The 11,624-nt window shown below is 37.5% G+C and overlaps 1 pseudogene; it reads right to left on the bottom strand.

Annotated features, from left to right (window-relative positions):
* Positions 1-7,429: 7,429 nt before the first annotated feature.
* On the bottom strand, positions 7,430-8,206 carry LOC109275264 (60S ribosomal protein L8-like; annotated as a pseudogene).
* Positions 8,207-11,624: the final 3,418 nt, after the last annotated feature.

Here is an 11,624-nt window from a genome sequence, read left to right as displayed (position 1 = left end):
TGTGTTATTCAAGGGGTGAAAAGTTATTATGATCATTTAAATGCTCAGATTGTCCCAGTAGGAGTCATATAGTGCTTGTATATACAACAATAAACCACCCCCCAAAATGATAGAATGAGTGAGCCCTCATTAAATGCCCTATCCAATCCCAGCTTTGAAAGAACTTATTGTGGGACTGTATCTCTGGCATTCTTTCTTACATATGTCATTTCTATGCACTCACAAAAGTAATAGTAAATCATAGGCTAACTGTATTAAGAATGTACTGTGTGCTGGGCAGATTGCTAAGCACTTTCCATGTATTACCTCATTTAATCTTTAAAAAATAAATTCATAAGATGGACATTATTTTTATAATGCCTATTTTACAACTAGGGAAACTACGCTTCATAGAGGTTAAACCACAGCCAAGAAATAGGAAAACTGGGGTTTGAACCCAGGTCATTTGCCTCCAAAGATTTTATCCTCTGAGACATTCTTAGGTCTTAGACTCTTAAAGAGTAGACAGAGACCGTACTTGGTAAACACCCAAATGCCTACTTCCTAGACTTCCTTCTGCATTCAGAAGATCAGCCTAGCGTAGTACTTGAGAGCACAGATACTAGAGTGAGGCCACCTAGATTCTATTGCATGTTCTTCCATTCATGAGCGGTATGATTTTGCCTTCCATGAGCTTCAGTTCCTTTCTATCCAAAACAGAAGTAGTAGTAAGAACACTTCACAGAACTGTTTTAGGAATTGAAAGGGATCATATAGGTGGAACGCTTGGCTTGGCAACTTGGCACATAGTAGGCATACGATAAATATGTTTTTTGTTTTAAATGCTAAGATGGTCACAGAAAATCTCTGCTTGTGATTTTTAACTTTAGCTACACCTGTGCTATGATCATCTCTTTGATGTAGCTTTTAGTGTTTCTTCCAAGAAGCAAAAAATATTTATTGCTGCCAAATGACTGCTATGTTCTGACTTCAGAATGTCTGAGACCCTGAAAGCTTCTACATGAGTATCTTCAGATATTTTGCATCTAGTCCAAATCTGGCTTTCATGAGCCATTAAAATCGAAAGAAACTTTAAATCAAAAAATAAAAGAGACTTTTCCTAAGCTTAGCCTCACATTAGCATGTGAGAGAATCTGCATCAGCAAAAATCTTTTTTTTTTTAATCAACCTAAACCTCTGACTAAATTAATAAGAGTTGAGTGTGACCTTTAAAATGCTAAAAAATACAGTTCCCAGTATAATTCTTGTTCATCCCCGGACCGAACCATTCTCATAGTAAATTATGGCACTAACAGCTGGCTGCCAATGAAGTCAACTATTAATTGTATGTTCGCTGCACTGCCTGATATAAATCAATATGAGTAATGAGCAATTGTCCTCAGTCTATAGATACACAGATCCTACATTGCAAAATAATTTAAGGTTGGCTGTCAGCCTTCTCAGACTAGATGTCATTTGGTCTTTGCTAAAGATACAGCAAAAACGAACACACATTGAAAACCGCCTGATCTGTCTCTGCAGCAAACTTCCAGTCATCTCTATAAAAATGACAACAGAAATGATTTTTGATAGTGTATTAAAATAAATAACTTCTATATCTTTTAAACTCCCAATGGAATCTGAAGAATGGGCCTCAGGGTGTCACTGCTTTCTGATCTCACACTCTCAAAATTCCCTCTGTCCATGTCCTTCTACTTTTCCCATTCCTTCCTATTAAACCTGCTCCCCATATTCACAAAGGCCACCAGCCTCCCTGCTTTCCTGCTCCCTGCTTTCCTGATCTGGATCACCTGGCCGAAGAACCAAGCGGCACTCGGCAGGCACTCGGAGGGAGGTCTTGGCAGGCAGGAGGTTTATTTCACACGAGGCGGGTGGGGCACTCAGAGATCATTCTCAGAAGTCTGAGTCCCGAGCTAGCAAAAGCAGAAGGAACAATTTATAGTCTGTTACTTCCGCATTCCGCATTAGCAGTAATTTGGTGCGCTGTAAGCGGGGTAGGAAGAAGAACCCAGAAGGGGAGTCTTTGGTCCGGGACTGGAATTTCCCTATCAGTCCTGTCCACCATATTGTAACAGATTTTTCCCTATCACCATTACTATCTAGCTTCTTTTGTTTCTCTACCCAGTTTCAATCCCATGGACACTAAGGAAGGGGTAGTGGCACTCTCATTTTACAATTGACCATTCTCACTTTGAGAATTCCTTACACTAAGCCACCCCAGTGTTCCTCATCTCTGACTCCAGGATGGCAGAATATTGCCAGGGAATATAAGGAAATGCCACTGACAGAATCTATCGTACACCCACCTCACCTAACTTTGATAGGGCCTCCATACAATTCAACAATTTTTAAGTGCAGGTTCTGCAAAGTGGCTTCTAGGAGATCCTTTCATAATATGTTGATGAGTATTTAGTGTGGGTGGTAGATTCCATGGTTACTTAAGCTTGAAAACCACTGGCTTAAATGAAGTTAAGCTCTTTTCTGCAGAATTTAGTAGAGCCAGGAGTGCAGTGGGGATTTCCAGAAAGGGATTATATATGCACCATTTCCCAAAATATTTGTCTAAGGAAACATTTTTTTTCCCAGTACATCCATAACTCTAGTATACTGTGAAACAAGTTGGGGTATGATATAATAAATCATCTCTTATTAACTCCTAACACATCTGTTCTGAACCATGTTAAATAGATTCTGGTACCAATTCCAACATGGGGGAGGGAAGGTGCTGCACCAACAAACAATTCTCAGACACCGCCTAGACGTCCTACAATTTAACACAATCCTGACAATATCTATCTAGAGATAGCATCAGATTCCACAGGGTAAGAGTTTAGTCTTACAAGACTGCTCCCCCTCAAACTTTAGATTCCATTTGCAAGCCCAAGTTGTTACCTGTGCTTCTGACCAACTGGCTATAAATCAAAGGTTCCCGTGACCTCCTCCTTGGGTTTGATTAATTTGCTAAAGCATCTCACAGAACTCAGAGAAACAATTTACTTGCTAGCTCACTGGTCTATTATAAAAGGATATGACTCAAGAACAGCCAGATGGAAGAGATGGCAAGGTATAGGTGAGGGCACTGAGCAAGCATGCAACTCTCCCAGTACCTCCATTTGTTCACCAACCAGGAAGCTCTTCAAATGCTTTTGAGTGTTAATAAATGCTTCATTTACATAGATATGACTGGTTAACTGATCGGCCATTGTTTATTTATTCAACCTCCAGGCCCTCTCTCCTCCCAGAAGGTTGGGGGTGTAACATTAAAAGTTCCAACCCTCTAATCACACGGTTTTCCCCACTGGCAACAAACTCCCATTCTTAGGTGCTTTCCAAAAGTCACTGCATTAACATAACAAAAGACAACTTATACACTCTCAATACTTAGGAAATTCCAAAGGTTTTAGGAGCTCTGTGCCAGAAACCATAGAAGACCAAATACATTATTTATTAGTTTATATCACAATATCACACATGTATACTCTAAAAATTCCTGATCCATTCTTACCTTCCTGGTTGTAACAAATGACTTAATTTACACAGAAGCTGAAGACTTCTTCACTTGAACTCTTCAGTTCACCGGCTTTTCCCCTTCCATTTCTTTCTCTCTTTTCTCCTAAGCTGAAGAAGCGGTAGAGGTGCATGCTGGCAACTCACCTCATATCTTAACACTCCATTCCTGTACCCCATCTATAGAAACCTCCTTCATTTAGCCACCTCACTTCCTTACACTTGAATCTCATATCTACAAACATGTCAACACTCATCTTGGCATAAAAATCCTGTCAACCACCTATCTAACTGCCTGTGACCTCTCACTGTCCCCCTTCCTATACTTTGGCCACCACAAAACTATTCCCTGAATGTGCCCTGTACTTTCTTGACTCCGGACCTTGGCTCATACTCTTTAGCCCAGATATGATTATTATCATCTTTCCCATCCTGAGTGCAATTCAACTCAGAACATTCCACAACCCAGGCAAACTAACAAGATCTCTTTTACCTCTACTCATCTAATACCTACCATGTTTTATTTTGTCTTGTATTTTTAGAAGCTATATAGAAGTTTCTAAGTCATATTTGTTGAGCTATAATTTAAGTATATATGTTGAGAAATTTTGACAAATACATACATTTGTTTAATCATGACCATAATCTAGATATATGACATTTTTCCATGACTTCGAAAAGTTCCCTCATGACCCTTGGCAGTTAGTCTACCAGTTAGCATCATTTAATAATGATAAAATTATTAGCTCATCAGAATGACATAAAAATCATAAATGCACATATATTTCAAAGCAAAGCTGCAAAATACATGAAAAAGTGACAGAATAAAGGTAAAAATGGATATTTCCAGTCACAGTTGGAGGTTTTTAAAGTTAATTATGTTTTAAATAATTTTTTTAAGATTTAAAGCAGGGAAAAAAATTGTTAATACTTACCTACACACTTATCATTTGTTTCATTACTTTCTGTAGATCCAAGCTTCCATCTGGTATCATTTTGCTTGACCCTGAAGAAATTTATATATATATAAATATATATATATAGCTTGTCATGAAGATATGCTGGTGACAAATACTCTCACATTTTGTCTGAAAGAAGAAAACTTTTGCTTTTCCAGTTGATAGTTTTTCTAGATATATAATTCTAGATTGACAGCAACACTTTAAAGATATCATTTGTCCTCTGGCATGCACTGTTGCTAACCAGAAGTCTGTTATCCTTTTTCTTTTTTAATGACTTTTTTAAGAGTAGTTTTAGGTTCACAGAATAATCAAGAGGAAGGTACAGAGATTTCCCATATGTCTTCTGCCTCCACACATGCACAGCCTCTTCTGTTATCAACAGAGCGGTATATTTGTTACATCTGATGAACCTATGTTGACACATCCTAATTACCCAGAGTCCGTAGTTTTTATTACAGTTCACTCTTGGTGTTGTACATTCTATAAATTTAGATAAATGTATAATGACATGTATCCATTATTATGTAGTATTTGACAGAATGTTTTCACTGCCCTAAAAATTCTCTGTGCTCTACCTATTCATCCCTCCCTCCACCCCAACTCCTGTTAACCACTGATCTTTCTACTGTCTCCATAGTTTTGTTTTTTCCAGAATGATATATAATTGCAACCATATAGTATGTAACCTTTTCAGATAGACTTCTTTCACTTAGTAACATGCACTTAAGTTTCCTCTATGTCTTTTCATGACTTCATAGCTCATTTTTTTGGCAGTGAATAATATTCCATTGTCTGGATGTACCATAATTCATTTATACTTTTACCAACTAAAAGACATCTTGGTTGCCTCCATATGTTGGCAATAATGAATGAACTGCTATAAACATCATGCATGGGTTTTTGTGTGGACATAAATTTTCACTCCTTTGGACAAGTACCAAAAAGCACAATTGCTGGATCTTATGTTAAGAATATGTTTAATGTAACAAACTGTCAAACTGTCCTCCAAAGTAGCTGTACCATTTTGCATTCCCACCAGCAATGAATGAAGAGCTCCCATTGCTACACACCTTTGTTAACATTTGGTGCTGTCAATGTTCTGGAGTTTGGCCATTCCAATAGATGTGTAGTGGTATGTCATTGTTGTTTTAACTTGCATTTCACTGATGACATATATGATGTGGAGCATCTTTTCATATGCTTATTTACCATCTGTATATCTTCTTTAGAGACCGTTAAGGTCTTTACCTCATTTTTTAATCAAGTTGTATTCTTATCATTGAGTTTTAACAGTTCTTTGTATATTTTTGATAATGGTCTTTTATCAGATGTATTCTTTGCAAGTATTTTCTCCCAGTCTCTGACTTATCTTCTCATTCTCTTGACATTGTCTTTCACAGAGCAGAAATTTTTAATTTTAATGAAGCCCAGCTCACCAATTGTTTCTTGGATGGATTATACCTTTGATGGTGTATCTAAAAAAGTCATCACCTGGCCAACAGACACATGAAAAGATGCTCAATGTCACTCCTCATCAGGGAAATACAAATCAAAACCACACTCAGATACCACCTCACGCTGGTCAGAGTGGCTAAAATGAACAAATCAGGAGACTATACATGCTGGAGGGGATGTGGAGAAATAGGAACCCTCTTGCACTGTTGGTGGGAATGCAAACTGGTGCAGCTGCTCTGGAAAACAGTGTGGAGGTTCCTCAAAAGATTAAAAATACATCTACTCTATGACCTAGCAACAGCACTGCTAGGAATTTACCCAAGGGATATAGGAGTGCTGATGCATAAGGGCACTTGTATTCCAATGTTTATAGCAGCACTTTCAACAATAGCCAAATTATGGAAGGAGCCTAAATGTCCATCAACTGATGAATGGATAAGAAGATGTGGTCTATATATATACAAGGAATACTACTTGGCAATGAGAAAGAATGAAATCTGGCCCTTTGTGGCAACGTGGATGGAACTGGAGGGTATTATGCTAAGTGAAATAAGTCAGGCAGAGAAAGACAGATACCATATGTTTTCACTCATATGTGGATCCTGAGAAAATTAACAGAAGACCATGGGGGAGGGGAAGGGGAAAAAAAAAGTTACAGAGAGGGAAGGAGGCAAACCGTAAGAGACTCTTAAATATTGAGAACAAACTGAGGGTTGATGGGGTATAGGAGAGAGGGGAAAGTGGATGATGGGCATTGAAGAGGGCACCTGTTGGGAAGAGCACTGGGTGTTGTGTGGAAACCAATTTAACAATTAATTATATTAATATAAAAAAAGAAAAATGTAAAAAAAACAAATATAAATAAATAAATAAATAAATAAATAAATAGTCATCACCATACCTAAAGTTATCTAAGTTTTTTCCAATGTTATCTTCTAGAAATTTTATAGTTGTGCATTTTACATTTAGGCCTATCATCCATTTTGAGTTAATTTTTGTGAAGGGTGTAAGGTCTGGATCTAGATTCATTTTTTTTTTCATGTGGGTGCCCAGTTGTTCCAGCACCATTTGTTGAAAAGACTCTTTGCAGGTCATCTGGGTGGCTCAGTCTGTTCAGCCTATGTCATTATCTCTCAGGTTCATGAGTTCAAGTCCCACATTGGGCTCACTACTGTCAGTACAGAGCCTACTTTGGATTCTCTGTCCCCTTCTCTCTGCCCCTCCTCCACTTGCACTGTCTCAAAAATAAATAAATGTTTAAAAAGAAAAGAAAAGACGGTCTTTGCTCCATTGTATAGCCTTTGCTCCTTTGTCAAAGACCAGTTGACCATGTTTATGCCATGTTTATGTGAGTGTTTTTCTAAGCACCGTATTCTGTTTTATTGATCTATTTGTTTATTCTTTCATCAATATCATACTTTTTTCCTATAGCTTTCTAGTAAGTAGGGGTTGTTTGTTTGTTTGTTTTAGTGGCAGAAGGACAGATTTTATCAAGTCCCTCAACCCTAGTTCTCTTTCTCCTACACAGTCTAGGTTCCCCCAGAGACCCCAGATCTGATAGGCAGCAATAAGACCCACTATGCAGCCAGCAGGGGTATCTCTACAGATAGTACAGGGTTTGTGATGTGCTGGTGCTTGCCACCTCCGAAAGGATGTTCCCACAGGATTCATAGCCACACCCAGTATGTGTGGTCAGCAACTCCTCTTTGCCTTATACTTGTGGTAGGCACAGCCAGCCTTCAGAATGGTCTTGTCAACGTGGCCACCTCCAGCCACCACACCAACATAGTTCTATTGGCTGAAGAAATGACCTTGATTTCTGAGGTGGCTGAGGACAGCTTCACTTGGGTCTTCTTTGGTCTCAGGGTTGTGGGAGATGAAGTAGCATCATTCCCAGAGGCTGGCCAACTTGCCGAGTCACCAAGCTTCTCCTCCAAACAACACACAATGGTGACCTTGGGCATAGTGCCCACTAGGAGCACATTGCCTATGTTGAGCTGGGCCTTCTTGCCACAGTACACAAAATGGCCAGTGTAGATGCCATTGGGGGTGATGAACAGCTCCTGCCACTTCTTAAACCAGTACAGATCCCAGAAGACTACCTCGGTGAGGGGTGCACCTCCACCCTGGTCATGAATGATGTCCTTCACGATGCCCCTGATGTAGCCCAACTGTTCTGCAAAGTCCATGGCAAGCAGACATGCAGCACCCTTGCCATGCTTCATGTGGGCATGGAACACTGAGCCAGCATCCTTCCTCTACCCCAGAATTGTGTGGCCCATGGCAGTAGTCTGCTACCCCCATAGCTGGAAGAGCTCTAATAAGTTTTGAAGTCAGGTAGTGTCAGTCCTTTGACTTTCTTCTTCTTCATTATTGTGTTGGCTCTCTAGGTTTTTCGCCTCTCCATATAAATGTTAGAATCAGTCTGTCAATATGCACAAAATTACTTGCTGGGATTCTGATTGGATTTGCATCAAATCTATAGCTCAAGTTGGGTAAAACTGATACTACCACATATTGAGTCTTACTATCCATGAATATGAAAGTATCTCCTCTATTTATTTAGTTCTTTGTTCTTGTTAATCAGAGTTTTATAATTTTCCACATGTAAATCTTGTACATATTTTGTTAAATTTATACTAAGTATTTCATTCTTTGGGTGCTGACGTAAATGACATTAGGCTTTTAACTTCAAATTCCACTTGTTCATTGCTAGCATATGGGAAAACAATTGACTTTTACATATTAACTTTGTATTCTATAACCTTGCTATAACTACTTATTCCAGTCTTTTTGTCAATTCTTTCAGAGTTTCTATACAGACAATCGTGTCATGTACAAAGATAATTCTATTTCTTCCTTCCCAATCTGTGTATCCTTTATTTTCTTTGTTTGTCTTATTGCATTAACTAGAACTTCCAGTAGGATGTTAAAAAGGAGTCATGAGACGGAACATCCTTTCTTTGTTCCTGATCATGGTAGGAAAACTTCTAGTTTCTCGTTAAGTATGATGTGAGCTATAGATTTTTTGTAGATATTATCAAGTTAAGGAAGTTCCCTTCTATTCCTAGGTTGCTCAGAGTTTTTATCATGAATGGGTGTTGTATTTTGTCAAATGCTTTTTTCTGTATCCATTGATTTGATCATGCAGTTTTTCTCTTTTAGTCTCTTGATGTGATGGATTACATTAATTGGTTTTTGAATGTTGAATCAGGCTTGCATACCTGCGATTAATCCCATTTGGTTATAGTGTATATCTGTGGTCTTTTTAATCTTTATTTCACTATACATAATGTGATCTGTTTCTCTAGTTGCTCTGAAAGTTTGCTTTTTGACACTGGTTTTCAGTAGTTTAATTGTGATATGTCTTTATCTTTATATTATTTCCTTAATGTTTATTTTACTTGCCATTTGTTGACTATGTTATACCTCTGGGTTTGTACATTTTCTCAAATTTGGAAAATTCATTATCCTTACTTCTGCAAATTTTTCTTCTGTCCCATTATCTTCTTAGACTAGAATTACATTCATATTAGATTTCTTAATATTGTTCAGCGTTTTTTTTCATATTTTCTTCTATCTTTCAACTTCAATGTTTCCTATTTCTAGATTTTCAAGGTCATTATTTTTTCATATGCAAGATAAACCTGTCTTGCAAATTTTTTAATTTAAATCTACAGTTAACCACTGAACAATGCAGGGGTTGAGGAGTACCAATCTCCTACACAATTGAAAATCCGTGTATAGCTTTTGACTCTGAAAAAGCTTAGCTACTAATAGCCTACTGTTGACTGGAAGCCTTACTGACAACATAAAGAGTCAAGTAACACATATTTTGCATGTTATATGTTATTATATACTGTATGCTTACAATTAAGTGGCTAGAGAAAATAAGAGGTTTATTAAGAAAATCATGAGAGAAAATGCGTTTTCACTACTCTACTGTATCTATTGAAAAAAATACACATATAAGTGGATCCATGCAATTCAAAACCTTGTTTTTCAAAGGCCAACTGTATACTTTTAATGTCCAAAAGTTTCATTTTGGTGGGGTTTTTTAAATATTTATTTATTGAGAAACAGTGTGTGTGTGTGTGTGTGTGTGTGTGTGTGTGTGTGTGTGTACACACACCCATTAGCAGGGGAGGGGCAGAGAGAACAGAAGAGAGAGAGAATCTCAAGTGGGCTCTGCACTGTCAGCACAGAGCCCAACATGGGGTTCAATCTCATGAACCATGAAATCATGACCTGAGCCAAAATCAAGAGTCAGATGCTTAAATGACTGAGCCACCCAGGTGCCCCATTCCATTTTTTTTTTTTATTTTCCACTTTCATTTTCATTGTGTTCATGTTTTCTATTAAATCCTTAAAAATATTTATACTCGCTATGTTGAAGTCTTTGTCTGCTAATTCTATTACCTCTTTCATTTCTGGCTTTGTTCTATCGACTGATCTTCTAGTCATGGTTATGGTCGCACATGTTTTTTCACATATCTAGTAATTTTGATGCTGGACATTGTGGATATTACACTGTTAAGGGATAGATAATTTTGTTTTTGAAATTTGTCTTAATAATAAGATAAACTATAGCATAATCCTTTTAAGATTTTTTGTTTAAACTTTGTTCAGGTAGGTTTAGGAACTTTACTCTCAGACTAATTTAACCTTGTTATTGAGGTATGACTCTTCTGAGGCTTCTACTAATTGCCTCAAGTGTTCAATCAGATCTCTCTAATCTGGCTAGATGGAATTTGGTCATCTTTCTGCCCTATGTGAGCTATTAGATTTTTTTATTTTATAGCCCTCTTATGATACATATTTTTCTTCCTGACTTCATAAACAAATGTAGTGATAGGTATTCACTCAAAGACATTGAGGGCCACCTATGCAGGTTCAAGACACTCTCTTGGTCTGCATTGTTTGTTCTTCTCTGGTACTCTTTAAAAATTCAAGCTATTTTAGCCCCCAATCTTTGTCTCTTCAAATCACTAAATGTAATGTGCCATGTTTGAGTTCCTCCTTTCTCTGCCACCATTTAAAAATTGCCTCTAGAGACTGAAGCATTTACAGGGCTCATATTTTTCTGTTCTTTCAAGGATCACAGTCCCGGACTACCTGTTGTCTCGATTCTGCAATGTCTGAAAAGATTTGTTTATTTTGTCCAGGTTGTTAGCTGTTTATGGTGGGAAGACAAGTTCTATACCATGGCAAGTCCTATCATGGCCAGAGCACATGTATAAAACTTTTTGCTCTATTAAATTTGAATAAATAGGTCATTTCATTGATTGACATTTCTTTTCCAAAATGTTTAATATCCTTAATACATCTTTAGATAAACATGTGCCTAAAGGAAAGAAGCATTTAAAGACAAAGATCTTTATGAGCTTCTCACAATGGATCTAATACGGTTTTCTTACCACAATCATGAGTGCAAAAAGCAAGTCAAGGCAATTTTTATAACAGTATCTTCTCTTGGTTACAAAAGGAAGTTATTGGCTCTCCTCACCTGGAGGCTCAAAAAATCTGAACTCTAAGCACTTTTCTTAGTTACTGACTAGATTTCTATATCCATTTGATTGAGTAACAGGGACTGAGGGAACTAAAATTGATGTTTAAAGGTATATACAAATAGGGAGATGGTAATTTCAGAATTATTTAATATGCATTTAAGCCTCTAATATTTGCTTCCACCTAGATCAG

The sequence above is a fragment of the Panthera pardus genome, unplaced genomic scaffold (assembly GCF_024362965.1).
Source record: "Panthera pardus isolate Hobbes unplaced genomic scaffold, ASM2436296v1 HiC_scaffold_13, whole genome shotgun sequence".
Classification (NCBI taxonomy): Eukaryota; Metazoa; Chordata; class Mammalia; order Carnivora; family Felidae; genus Panthera; species Panthera pardus.
The sequence above is the reverse complement of the archived record's forward strand: the minus strand, read 5'-3'. Positions and strand labels throughout refer to the sequence as shown.